We start from the raw sequence: 11781 nt of genomic DNA on the forward strand, positions 1-11781 counted from the left end.
TACGGGTTCGGGGAGGGGTGCGGGTACGGCATAGGGTATGGGTTAGGGTTAGGGTTAGGGTTAGTGTTAGGGTTAGGGCTCGGTTTAGGGTACGGGTTCGGATTAGGGTACGTGTTAGGGTTAGGGTAGGGGTTAGGGTTAGGGTAGTTAGTAAACCTATCCCACTCTCTAGATACCCCTTAGCACGTAAAGGAATATTATTTGGGGGTTCAGCCATGGAGAAGAGTTTAGACACTAGGATAAGATAAGGAACACATCCATTATAAAGAAATCACATTAGGATTCTCTTTTTAAGCTGTTCCTTAAAACACTAGTGCTTAGGAAATCTATTGGAGGCAGAAGCATTCAAGGGTAGCCTAGGGTTAGGGTTAGGCTTAGGGTTAGGTTTAGGGTACGGCTTAGGGTATGGGATCGGGGAGGGGTTCGGGTACGGCGTAGCGTATGGGTTAGGGTTAGGGTTAGGGTTAGTGTTAGGATTAGGGCTCGGTTTAGGGTACGGGTTAGGATTAGGGTACGTGTTAGGGTTAGGGTAGGGGTTAGGGTTAGGGTACGCGTTAGGGTTAGGGTAGTTAGTAAACCTATCCCACTCTCTAGATACCACTTAGCACGTAAAGGAATATTATTTGGGGGTTCAGCCATGGAGAAGAGTTTAGACACTAGGATAAGATAAGGAACACACCCATTATAAAGAAATCACATTAGGATTCTCTTTTTCAGCTGTTCCTTAAAACACTAGTGCTTAGGAAATCTATTGGAGGCAGAAGCAGTCAAGGGTAGCCTAGGGTTAGGGTTAGGCTTAGGATTAGGGTTAGGGTACGGCTTAGGGTACGGGTTCGGGGAGGGGTTCGGTTACGGCGTAGGGTATGGGTTAGGGTTAGGGTTAGGGTTAGTGTTTGGGTTAGGGCTCGGTTTAGGGTACGGGTTAGGATTAGGGTATGTGTTAGGGTTAGGGTAGGGGTTAGGGTTAGGTTACGCGTTAGGGTTAGGGTAGTTAGTAAACCTATCCCACTCTCTAGATACCCCTTAGCACGTAAAGGAATATTATTTGGGGGTCCAGCCATGGAGAAGAGTTTAGACACTAGGATAAGATAAGGAACACACCCATTATAAAGAAATCACATTAGGATTCTCTTTTTAAGCTGTTCCTTAAAACACTAGTGCTTAGGAAATCTATTGGAGGCAGAAGCAGTCAAGGGTAGCCTAGGGTTAGGATTAGGCTTAGGGTTAGGCTTAGGGTACGGCTTAGGGTACGGGTTCGGGGAGGGGTGCGGGTACGGCGTAGGGTATGGGTTAGGGTTAGGGTTAGGGTTAGTGTTAGGGTTAGGGCTCGGTTTAGGGTACGGGTTAGGATTAGGGTACGTGTTAGGGTTAGGGTAGGGGTTAGGGTTAGGGTACGCGTTAGGGTTAGGGTAGTTATTAAACCTATCCCACTCTCTAGATACCCCTTAGCACGTAAAGGAATATTATTTGGGGGTCCAGCCATGGAGAAGAGTTTAGACACTAGGATAAATAAGGAACACACCCATTATAAAGAAATCACATTAGGATTCTCTTTTTAAGCTGTTCCTTAAAACACTAGTGCTTAGGAAATCTATTGGAGGCAGAAGCAGTCAAGGGTAGCCTAAGGTTAGGGTTAGGCTTAGGGTTAGGTTTAGGGTACGGGTTCGGGGAGGGGTTCGGGTACGGCGTAGGGTATGGGTTAGGGTTAGGGTTAGTGTTAGGGTTAGGGCTCGGTTTAGGGTACGGGTTAGGATTAGGGTACGTGTTAGGTTTAGGGTAGGGGTTAGGGTTAGGGTACGTGTTAGGTTTAGGGTAGTTATTAAACCTATCCCACTCTCTAGATACCCCTTAGCACGTAAAGGAATATTATTTGGGGGTCCAGCCATGGAGAAGAGTTTAGACACTAGGATAAGATAAGGAACACACCCATTATAAAGAAATCACATTAGGATTCTCTTTTTAAGCTGTTCCTTAAAACACTAGTGCTTAGGAAATCTATTGGAGGCAGAAGCAGTCAAGGGTAGCCTAGGGTTAGGGTTAGGCTTAGGGTTAGGCTTAGGGTACGGCTTAGTGTACGGGTTCGGGTAGGGGTGCGGGTACGGCGTAGGGTATGGGTTAGGGTTAGGGTTAGGGTTAGTGTTAGGGTTAGGGCTCGGTTTAGGGTACGGGTTAGGATTAGGGTACGTGTTAGGGTTAGGGTAGGGGTTAGGGTTAGGGTACGCGTTAGGGTTAGGGTAGTTATTAAACCTATCCCACTCTCTAGATACCCCTTAGCACGTAAAGGAATATTATTTGGGGGTCCAGCCATGGAGAAGAGTTTAGACACTAGGATAAATAAGGAACACACCCATTATAAAGAAATCACATTAGGATTCTCTTTTTAAGCTGTTCCTTAAAACACTACTGCTTAGGAAATCTATTGGAGGCAGAAGCAGTCAAGGGTAGCCTAGGGTTAGGGTTAGGCTTAGGGTTAGGGTTAGGGTACGGCTTAGGGTATGGGTTCGGGGAGGGGTTCGGGTACGGCGTAGGGTATGGGTTAGGGTTAGGGTTAGGGTTAGTGTTAGGGTGAGGTCTCGGTTTAGGGTACGGGTTCGGATTAGGGTACGTGTTAGGGTTAGGGTAGGGGTTAGAGTTAGGGTACGTGTTAGGGGTAGGGTAGTTATTAAACCTATCCCACTCTCTAGATACCCCTTAGCACGTAAAGGAATATTATTTGGGGGTCCAGCCATGGAGAAGAGTTTAGACACTAGGATAAGATAAGGAACACACCCATTATAAAGAAATCACATTAGGATTCTCTTTTTAAGCTGTTCCTTAAAACACTAGTGCTTAGGAAATCTATTGGAGGCAGAAGCAGTCAAGGGTAGCCTAGGGTTAGGGTTAGGCTTAGGGTTAGGCTTAGGGTACGGCTTAGGGTACGGGTTCGGGGAGGGGTGCGGGTACGGCGTAGGGTATGGGTTAGGGTTAGGGTTAGGGTTAGTGTTAGGGTTAGTGCTCGGTTTAGGGTACGGGTTAGGATTAGGGTACGTGATAGGGTTAGGGTAGGGGTTAGGGTTAGGGAACGCGTTAGGGTTAGGGTAGTTATTAAACCTATCCCACTCTCTAGATACCCCTTAGCACGTAAAGGAATATTATTTGGGGGTCCAGCCATGGAGAAGAGTTTAGACACAAGGATAAGATAAGGAACACACCCATTATAAAGAAATCACATTAGGATTCTCTTTTTAAGCCGTTCCTTAAAACACTAGTGTTTAGAAAATCTATTGGAGGCAGAAGCAGTCAAGGGTAGCGTAGGGTTAGGGTTAGGCTTAGGGTTAGGCTTAGGGTACGGCTTAGGGTACGGGTTCGGGGAGGGGTTCGGATACGGCGTAGGGTATGGGTTAGGGTTAGGGTTAGGGTTAGGATTAGGGCTCGGTTTAGGGTACGGGTTAGGATTAGGATACGTGTTAGGGTTAGGGTACGCGTTAGGGTTAGGGTACGCGTTAGGGTTAGGGTAGTTATTAAACCTATCCCACTCTCTACATACCCCTTAGAACGTAAAGGAATATTATTTGGGGGTCCAGCCATGGAGAAGAGTTTAGACACTAGGATAAGATAAGGAACACACCCATTATAAAGAAATCACATTAGGATTCTCTTTTTCAGCTGTTCCTTAAAACACTAGTGCTTAGGAAATCTATTGGAGGCAGAAGCAGTCAAGGGTAGCCTAGGGTTAGGATTAGGCTTAGGGTTAGGCTTAGGGTACGGCTTAGGGTACGGGTTCGGGGAGGGGTGCGGGTACGGCGTAGGGTATGGGTTAGGGTTAGGGTTAGGGTTAGTGTTAGGGTTAGGGCTCGGTTTAGGGTACGGGTTAGGATTAGGGTACGTGTTAGGGTTAGGGTAGGGGTTAGGGTTAGGGTACGCGTTAGGGTTAGGGTAGTTATTAAACCTATCCCACTCTCTAGATACCCCTTAGCACGTAAAGGAATATTATTTGGGGGTCCAGCCATGGAGAAGAGTTTAGACACTAGGATAAATAAGGAACACACCCATTATAAAGAAATCACATTAGGATTCTCTTTTTAAGCTGTTCCTTAAAACACTAGTGCTTAGGAAATCTATTGGAGGCAGAAGCAGTCAAGGGTAGCCTAAGGTTAGGGTTAGGCTTAGGGTTAGGTTTAGGGTACGGGTTCGGGGAGGGGTTCGGGTACGGCGTAGGGTATGGGTTAGGGTTAGGGTTAGTGTTAGGGTTAGGGCTCGGTTTAGGGTACGGGTTAGGATTAGGGTACGTGTTAGGTTTAGGGTAGGGGTTAGGGTTAGGGTACGTGTTAGGTTTAGGGTAGTTATTAAACCTATCCCACTCTCTAGATACCCCTTAGCACGTAAAGGAATATTATTTGGGGGTCCAGCCATGGAGAAGAGTTTAGACACTAGGATAAGATAAGGAACACACCCATTATAAAGAAATCACATTAGGATTCTCTTTTTCAGCTGTTCCTTAAAACACTAGTGCTTAGGAAATCTATTGGAGGCAGAAGCAGTCAAGGGTAGCCTAGGGTTAGGGTTAGGCTTAGGGTTAGGGTTAGGGTACGGGTACGGGGAGGGGATCGGGTACGGCGTAGGGTATGGGTTAGGGTTAGGATTAGGGTTAGTGTTAGGGTTAGGGCTCGGTTTAGGGTACGGGTTAGGATTAGGGTACGTGTTAGGGTTAGGGTAGGGGTTAGGGTTAGGGTACGCGTTAGGTTTAGGGTAGTTATTAAACCTATCCCACTCTCTAGATACCCCTTAGCACGTAAAGGAATATTATTTGGGGGTCCAGCCATGGAGAAGAGTTTAGACACTAGGATAAGATAGGGAACACACCCATTATAAAGAAATCATATTAGGATTCTCTTTTTAAGCTGTTCCTTAAAACACTAGTGCTTAGGAAATCTATTGGAGGCAGAAGCAGTCAAGGGTAGCCTAGGGTTAGGGTTAGGCTTAGGGTTAGGGTTAGGGTACGGCTTAGGGTACGGGTTCGTGTAGGGGTTCAGGTACGGCGTAGGGTATGGGTTAGGGTTAGGGTTAGGGTTAGTGTTAGCTTTAGGGCTCGGTTTAGGGTACGGGTTAGGATTAGGTTACGTGTTAGGGTTAGGGTAGGGGTTAGGGTTAGGGTACGCATTAGGGTTAGGGTAGTTATTAAACCTATCCCACTCTCTAGATACCCCTTAGCACGTAAAGGAATATTATTTGGAGGACCAGCCATGCAGAAGAGTTTAGACACTAGGATAAGATAAGGAACACACATATTATAAAGAAATCACAGTAGGATTCTCTTTTTAAGCTGTTCCTTAAAACACTAGTGCTTAGGAAATCTATTGGAGGCAGAAGCAGTCAAGGGTAGCCTAAGGTTAGGGTTAGGCTTAGGGTTAGGTTTAGGGTACGGCTTAGGGTACGGGTTCGGGTACGGCGTAGGTTATGGGTTAGGGTTAGGGTTAGTGTTAGGGTTAGGGCTCGGTTTAGGGTACGGGTTAGGATTAGGGTACGTGTTAGGTTTAGGGTAGGGGTTAGGGTTAGGGTACGTGTTAGGTTTAGGGTAGTTATTAAACCTATCCCACTCTCTAGATACCCCTTAGCACGTAAAGGAATATTATTTGGGGGTCCAGCCATGGAGAAGAGTTTAGACACTTGGATAAGATAAGGAACACACCCATTATAAAGAAATCACATTAGGATTCCCTTTTTAAGCTGTTCCTTAAAACACTAGCGCTTAGGAAATCTATTGGAGGCAGAAGCAGTCAAGGGTAGCCTAAGGTTAGGGTTAGGCTTAGGGTTAGGGTTAGGGTACGGCTTAGGGTACGGTTTCGGGGAGGGGTTCGGGCACGGCGTAGGGTATGGGTTAGGGTTAGGGTTAGTGTTAGTGTTAGGGCTCGGTTTAGGGTACGGATTAGGATTAGTGTACGTGTTAGGGTTAGGGTAGGGGTTAGGGTTAGGGTACGCGTTAGGGTTAGGGTAGTTATTAAAACTATCCCACTCTCTAGATACCCCTTACAGCGTAAAGGAATATTATTTGGGGATCCAGCCATGGAGAAGAGTTTAGACACTAGGATAAGATAAGGAACACACCCATTATAAAGAAATCACATTAGGATTCTCTTTTTAAGCCGTTCCTTAAAACATTAGTGCTTAGAAAATCTATTGGAGGCAGAAGCAGTCAAGGGTAGCGTAGGGTTAGGGTTAGGCTTAGGGTTAGGGTTAGGGTACGGCTTAGGGTACGGGTTCGGGGAGGGGTTCGGGTACGGCGTAGGGTATGGGTTAGGGTTAGGGTTAGGGTGAGTGTTAGGGTTAGGGCTCGGTTTAGGGTACGGGTTCGGATTAGGGTACGTGTTAGGGTTAGGGTAGGGGTTAGGGTTAGGGTACGCGTTAGGGTTAGGGTTGTTAGTAAACCTATCCCACTCTCTAGAAACCCCTTAGCACGTAAGGGAATATTATTTGGGGGTCCAGCCATGGAGAAGAGTTTAGACACTAGGATAAGATAAGGAACACACCCATTATAAAGAAATCACATTAGGATTCTCTTTTTAACCTGTTCCTTAAAGCACTAGTGCTTAGGAAATCTATTGGAGGCAGAAGCAGTCAAGTGTAGCCTAGGGTTAGGGTTAGGCTTAGGGTTAGGCTTAGGGTACGGCTTAGGGTACGGGTTCGGGGAGGGGTGCGGGTACGGCATAGGGTATGGGTTAGGGTTAGGGTTAGGGTTAGTGTTAGGGTTAGGGCTCGGTTTAGGGTACGGGTTCGGATTAGGGTACGTGTTAGGGTTAGGGTAGGGGTTAGGGTTAGGGTAGTTAGTAAACCTATCCCACTCTCTAGATACCCCTTAGCACGTAAAGGAATATTATTTGGGGGTTCAGCCATGGAGAAGAGTTTAGACACTAGGATAAGATAAGGAACACATCCATTATAAAGAAATCACATTAGGATTCTCTTTTTAAGCTGTTCCTTAAAACACTAGTGCTTAGGAAATCTATTGGAGGCAGAAGCATTCAAGGGTAGCCTAGGGTTAGGGTTAGGCTTAGGGTTAGGTTTAGGGTACGGCTTAGGGTATGGGATCGGGGAGGGGTTCGGGTACGGCGTAGCGTATGGGTTAGGGTTAGGGTTAGGGTTAGTGTTAGGATTAGGGCTCGGTTTAGGGTACGGGTTAGGATTAGGGTACGTGTTAGGGTTAGGGTAGGGGTTAGGGTTAGGGTACGCGTTAGGGTTAGGGTAGTTAGTAAACCTATCCCACTCTCTAGATACCACTTAGCACGTAAAGGAATATTATTTGGGGGTTCAGCCATGGAGAAGAGTTTAGACACTAGGATAAGATAAGGAACACACCCATTATAAAGAAATCACATTAGGATTCTCTTTTTCAGCTGTTCCTTAAAACACTAGTGCTTAGGAAATCTATTGGAGGCAGAAGCAGTCAAGGGTAGCCTAGGGTTAGGGTTAGGCTTAGGATTAGGGTTAGGGTACGGCTTAGGGTACGGGTTCGGGGAGGGGTTCGGTTACGGCGTAGGGTATGGGTTAGGGTTAGGGTTAGGGTTAGTGTTTGGGTTAGGGCTCGGTTTAGGGTACGGGTTAGGATTAGGGTATGTGTTAGGGTTAGGGTAGGGGTTAGGGTTAGGTTACGCGTTAGGGTTAGGGTAGTTAGTAAACCTATCCCACTCTCTAGATACCCCTTAGCACGTAAAGGAATATTATTTGGGGGTCCAGCCATGGAGAAGAGTTTAGACACTAGGATAAGATAAGGAACACACCCATTATAAAGAAATCACATTAGGATTCTCTTTTTAAGCTGTTCCTTAAAACACTAGTGCTTAGGAAATCTATTGGAGGCAGAAGCATTCAAGGGTAGCCTAGGGTTAGGGTTAGGCTTAGGGTTAGGTTTAGGGTACGGCTTAGGGTATGGGATCGGGGAGGGGTTCGGGTACGGCGTAGCGTATGGGTTAGGGTTAGGGTTAGGGTTAGTGTTAGGATTAGGGCTCGGTTTAGGGTACGGGTTAGGATTAGGGTACGTGTTAGGGTTAGGGTAGGGGTTAGGGTTAGGGTACGCGTTAGGGTTAGGGTAGTTAGTAAACCTATCCCACTCTCTAGATACCACTTAGCACGTAAAGGAATATTATTTGGGGGTTCAGCCATGGAGAAGAGTTTAGACACTAGGATAAGATAAGGAACACACCCATTATAAAGAAATCACATTAGGATTCTCTTTTTCAGCTGTTCCTTAAAACACTAGTGCTTAGGAAATCTATTGGAGGCAGAAGCAGTCAAGGGTAGCCTAGGGTTAGGGTTAGGCTTAGGATTAGGGTTAGGGTACGGCTTAGGGTACGGGTTCGGGGAGGGGTTCGGTTACGGCGTAGGGTATGGGTTAGGGTTAGGGTTAGGGTTAGTGTTTGGGTTAGGGCTCGGTTTAGGGTACGGGTTAGGATTAGGGTATGTGTTAGGGTTAGGGTAGGGGTTAGGGTTAGGTTACGCGTTAGGGTTAGGGTAGTTAGTAAACCTATCCCACTCTCTAGATACCCCTTAGCACGTAAAGGAATATTATTTGGGGGTCCAGCCATGGAGAAGAGTTTAGACACTAGGATAAGATAAGGAACACACCCATTATAAAGAAATCACATTAGGATTCTCTTTTTAAGCTGTTCCTTAAAACACTAGTGCTTAGGAAATCTATTGGAGGCAGAAGCAGTCAAGGGTAGCCTAGGGTTAGGATTAGGCTTAGGGTTAGGCTTAGGGTACGGCTTAGGGTACGGGTTCGGGGAGGGGTGCGGGTACGGCGTAGGGTATGGGTTAGGGTTAGGGTTAGGGTTAGTGTTAGGGTTAGGGCTCGGTTTAGGGTACGGGTTAGGATTAGGGTACGTGTTAGGGTTAGGGTAGGGGTTAGGGTTAGGGTACGCGTTAGGGTTAGGGTAGTTATTAAACCTATCCCACTCTCTAGATACCTCTTAGCACGTAAAGGAATATTATTTGGGGGTCCAGCCATGGAGAAGAGTTTAGACACTAGGATAAATAAGGAACACACCCATTATAAAGAAATCACATTAGGATTCTCTTTTTAAGCTGTTCCTTAAAACACTAGTGCTTAGGAAATCTATTGGAGGCAGAAGCAGTCAAGGGTAGCCTAAGGTTAGGGTTAGGCTTAGGGTTAGGTTTAGGGTACGGGTTCGGGGAGGGGTTCGGGTACGGCGTAGGGTATGGGTTAGGGTTAGGGTTAGTGTTAGGGTTAGGGCTCGGTTTAGGGTACGGGTTCGGATTAGGGTACGTGTTAGGGTTAGGGTAGGGGTTACGGTTAGGGTACGCGTTAGGGTTAGGGTAGTTATTAAACCTATCGCACTGTCTAGATACCCCTTAGCACGTAAAGGAATATTATTTGGGGGTCAAGCCATGGAGAAGAGTCTAGACACTAGGATAAGATAAGGAACACACCCATTATAAAGAAATCACATTAGGATTCTCTTTTTAAGCTGTTCCTTAAAACACTAGTGCTTAGGAAATCTATTGGAGGCAGAAGCAGTCAAGGGAAGCCTAGGGTTAGGATTAGGCTTAGGGTTAGGCTTAGGGTACGGCTTAGGGTACGGGTTCGGGGAGGGGTTCGGGTACAGCGTAGGGTATGTGTTAGGGTTAGGGTTAGGGTTAGTGTTAAGGTTAGGGCTCGGTTTAGGGTACGGGTTAGGATTAGGGTACGTGTTAGGGTTAGGGTACGCGTTAGGGTTAGGGTACGCGTTAGGGTTAGGGTAGTTATTAAACCTATCCCACTCTCTACATACCCCTTAGAACGTAAAGGAATATTATTTGGGGGTCCAGCCATGGAGAAGAGTTTAGACACTAGGATAAGAGAAGGAACACACCCATTATAAAGAAATCACATTAGGATTCTCTTTTTCAGCTGTTCCTTAAAACACTAGTGCTTAGGAAATCTATTGGAGGCAGAAGCAGTCAAGGGTAGCCTAGGGTTAGGGTTAGGCTTAGGGTTAGGGTTAGGGTACGGGTACGGGGAGGGGATCGGGTACGGCGTAGGGTATGGGTTAGGGTTAGGATTAGGGTTAGTGTTAGGGTTACGGCTCGGTTTAGGGTACGGGTTAGGATTAGGGTACGTGTTAGGGTTAGGGTAGGGGTTAGGGTTAGGGTACGCGTTAGGTTTAGGGTAGTTATTAAACCTATCCCACTCTCTAGATACCCCTTAGCACGTAAAGGAATATTATTTGGGGGTCCAGCCATGGAGAAGAGTTTAGACACTAGGATAAGATAGGGAACACACCCATTATAAAGAAATCATATTAGGATTCTCTTTTTAAGCTGTTCCTTAAAACACTAGTGCTTAGGAAATCTATTGGAGGCAGAAGCAGTCAAGGGTAGCCTAGGGTTAGGGTTAGGCTTAGGGTTAGGGTTAGGGTACGGCTTAGGGTACGGGTTCATGTAGGGGTTCAGGTACGGCGTAGGGTATGGGTTAGGGTTAGGGTTAGGGTTAGTGTTAGGGTTAGGGCTCGGTTTAGGGTACGGGTTAGGATTAGGGTACGTGTTAGGGTTAGGGTAGGGGTTAGGGTTAGGGTACGCATTAGGGTTAGGGTAGTTATTAAAACTATCCCACTCTCTAGATACCCCTTAGCACGTAAAGGAATATTATTTGGAGGACCAGCCATGCAGAAGAGTTTAGACACTAGGATAAGATAAGGAACACACATATTATAAAGAAATCACAGTAGGATTCTCTTTTTAAGCTGTTTCTTAAAACACTAGTGCTTAGGAAATCTATTGGAGGCAGAAGCAGTCAAGGGTAGCCTAAGGTTAGGGTTAGGCTTAGGGTTAGGTTTAGGGTACGGCTTAGGGTACGGGTTCGGGGAGGGGTTCGGGTACGGCGTAGGTTATGGGTTAGGGTTAGGGTTAGTGTTAGGGTTAGGGCTCGGTGTAGGGTACGGGTTAGGATTAGGGTACGTGTTAGGTTTAGGGTAGGGGTTAGGGTTAGGGTACGTGTTAGGTTTAGGGTAGTTATTAAACCTATCCCACTCTCTAGATACCCCTTAGCACGTAAAGGAATATTATTTGGGGGTCCAGCCATGGAGAAGAGTTTAGACACTAGGATAAGATAAGGAACACACCCATTATAAAGAAATCACATTAGGATTCCCTTTTTAAGCTGTTCCTTAAAACACTAGTGCTTAGGAAATCTATTGGAGGCAGAAGCAGTCAAGGGTAGCCTAGGGTTAGGGTTAGGCTTAGGGTTAGGCTTAGGGTATGGCTTAGGGTACGGGTTCGTGTAGGGGTTCAGGTACGGCGTAGGGTATGGGTTAGGGTTAGGGTTAGGGTTAGTGTTAGCTTTAGGGCTCGGTTTAGGGTACGGGTTAGGATTAGGGTACGTGTTAGGGTTAGGGTAGGGGTTAGGGTTAGGGTACGCGTTAGGGTTAGGGTAGTTATTAAACCTATCCCACTCTCTAGATACCGCTTAGCACGTAAAGGTATATTATTTGGAGGTCCAGCCATGGAGAAGAGTTTAGACACTAGGATAAGATAAGGAACACACCTATTATAAAGAAATCACATTAGGATTCTCTTTTTAAGCTGTTCCTTAAAACATTAGTGCTTAGGAAATCTATTGGAGGCAGAAGCAGTCAAGGGTAGCCTAAGGTTAGGGTTAGGCTTAGGGTTAGGGTTAGGGTACGGCTTAGGGTACGGTTTCGGGGAGGGGTTCGTGTACGGCGTAGGGTATGGGTTAAGGTTAGGGTTAGTGTTAGTGTTAGGGCTCGGTTTAGGGTACGGATTAGGATTAGTGTACGTGTTAGGGTTAGG

This window comes from Balaenoptera borealis (assembly GCF_965194805.1).
Source record: "Balaenoptera borealis genome assembly, contig: HAP1_SCAFFOLD_80, whole genome shotgun sequence".
Lineage (NCBI taxonomy): Eukaryota > Metazoa > Chordata > Mammalia > Artiodactyla > Balaenopteridae > Balaenoptera > Balaenoptera borealis.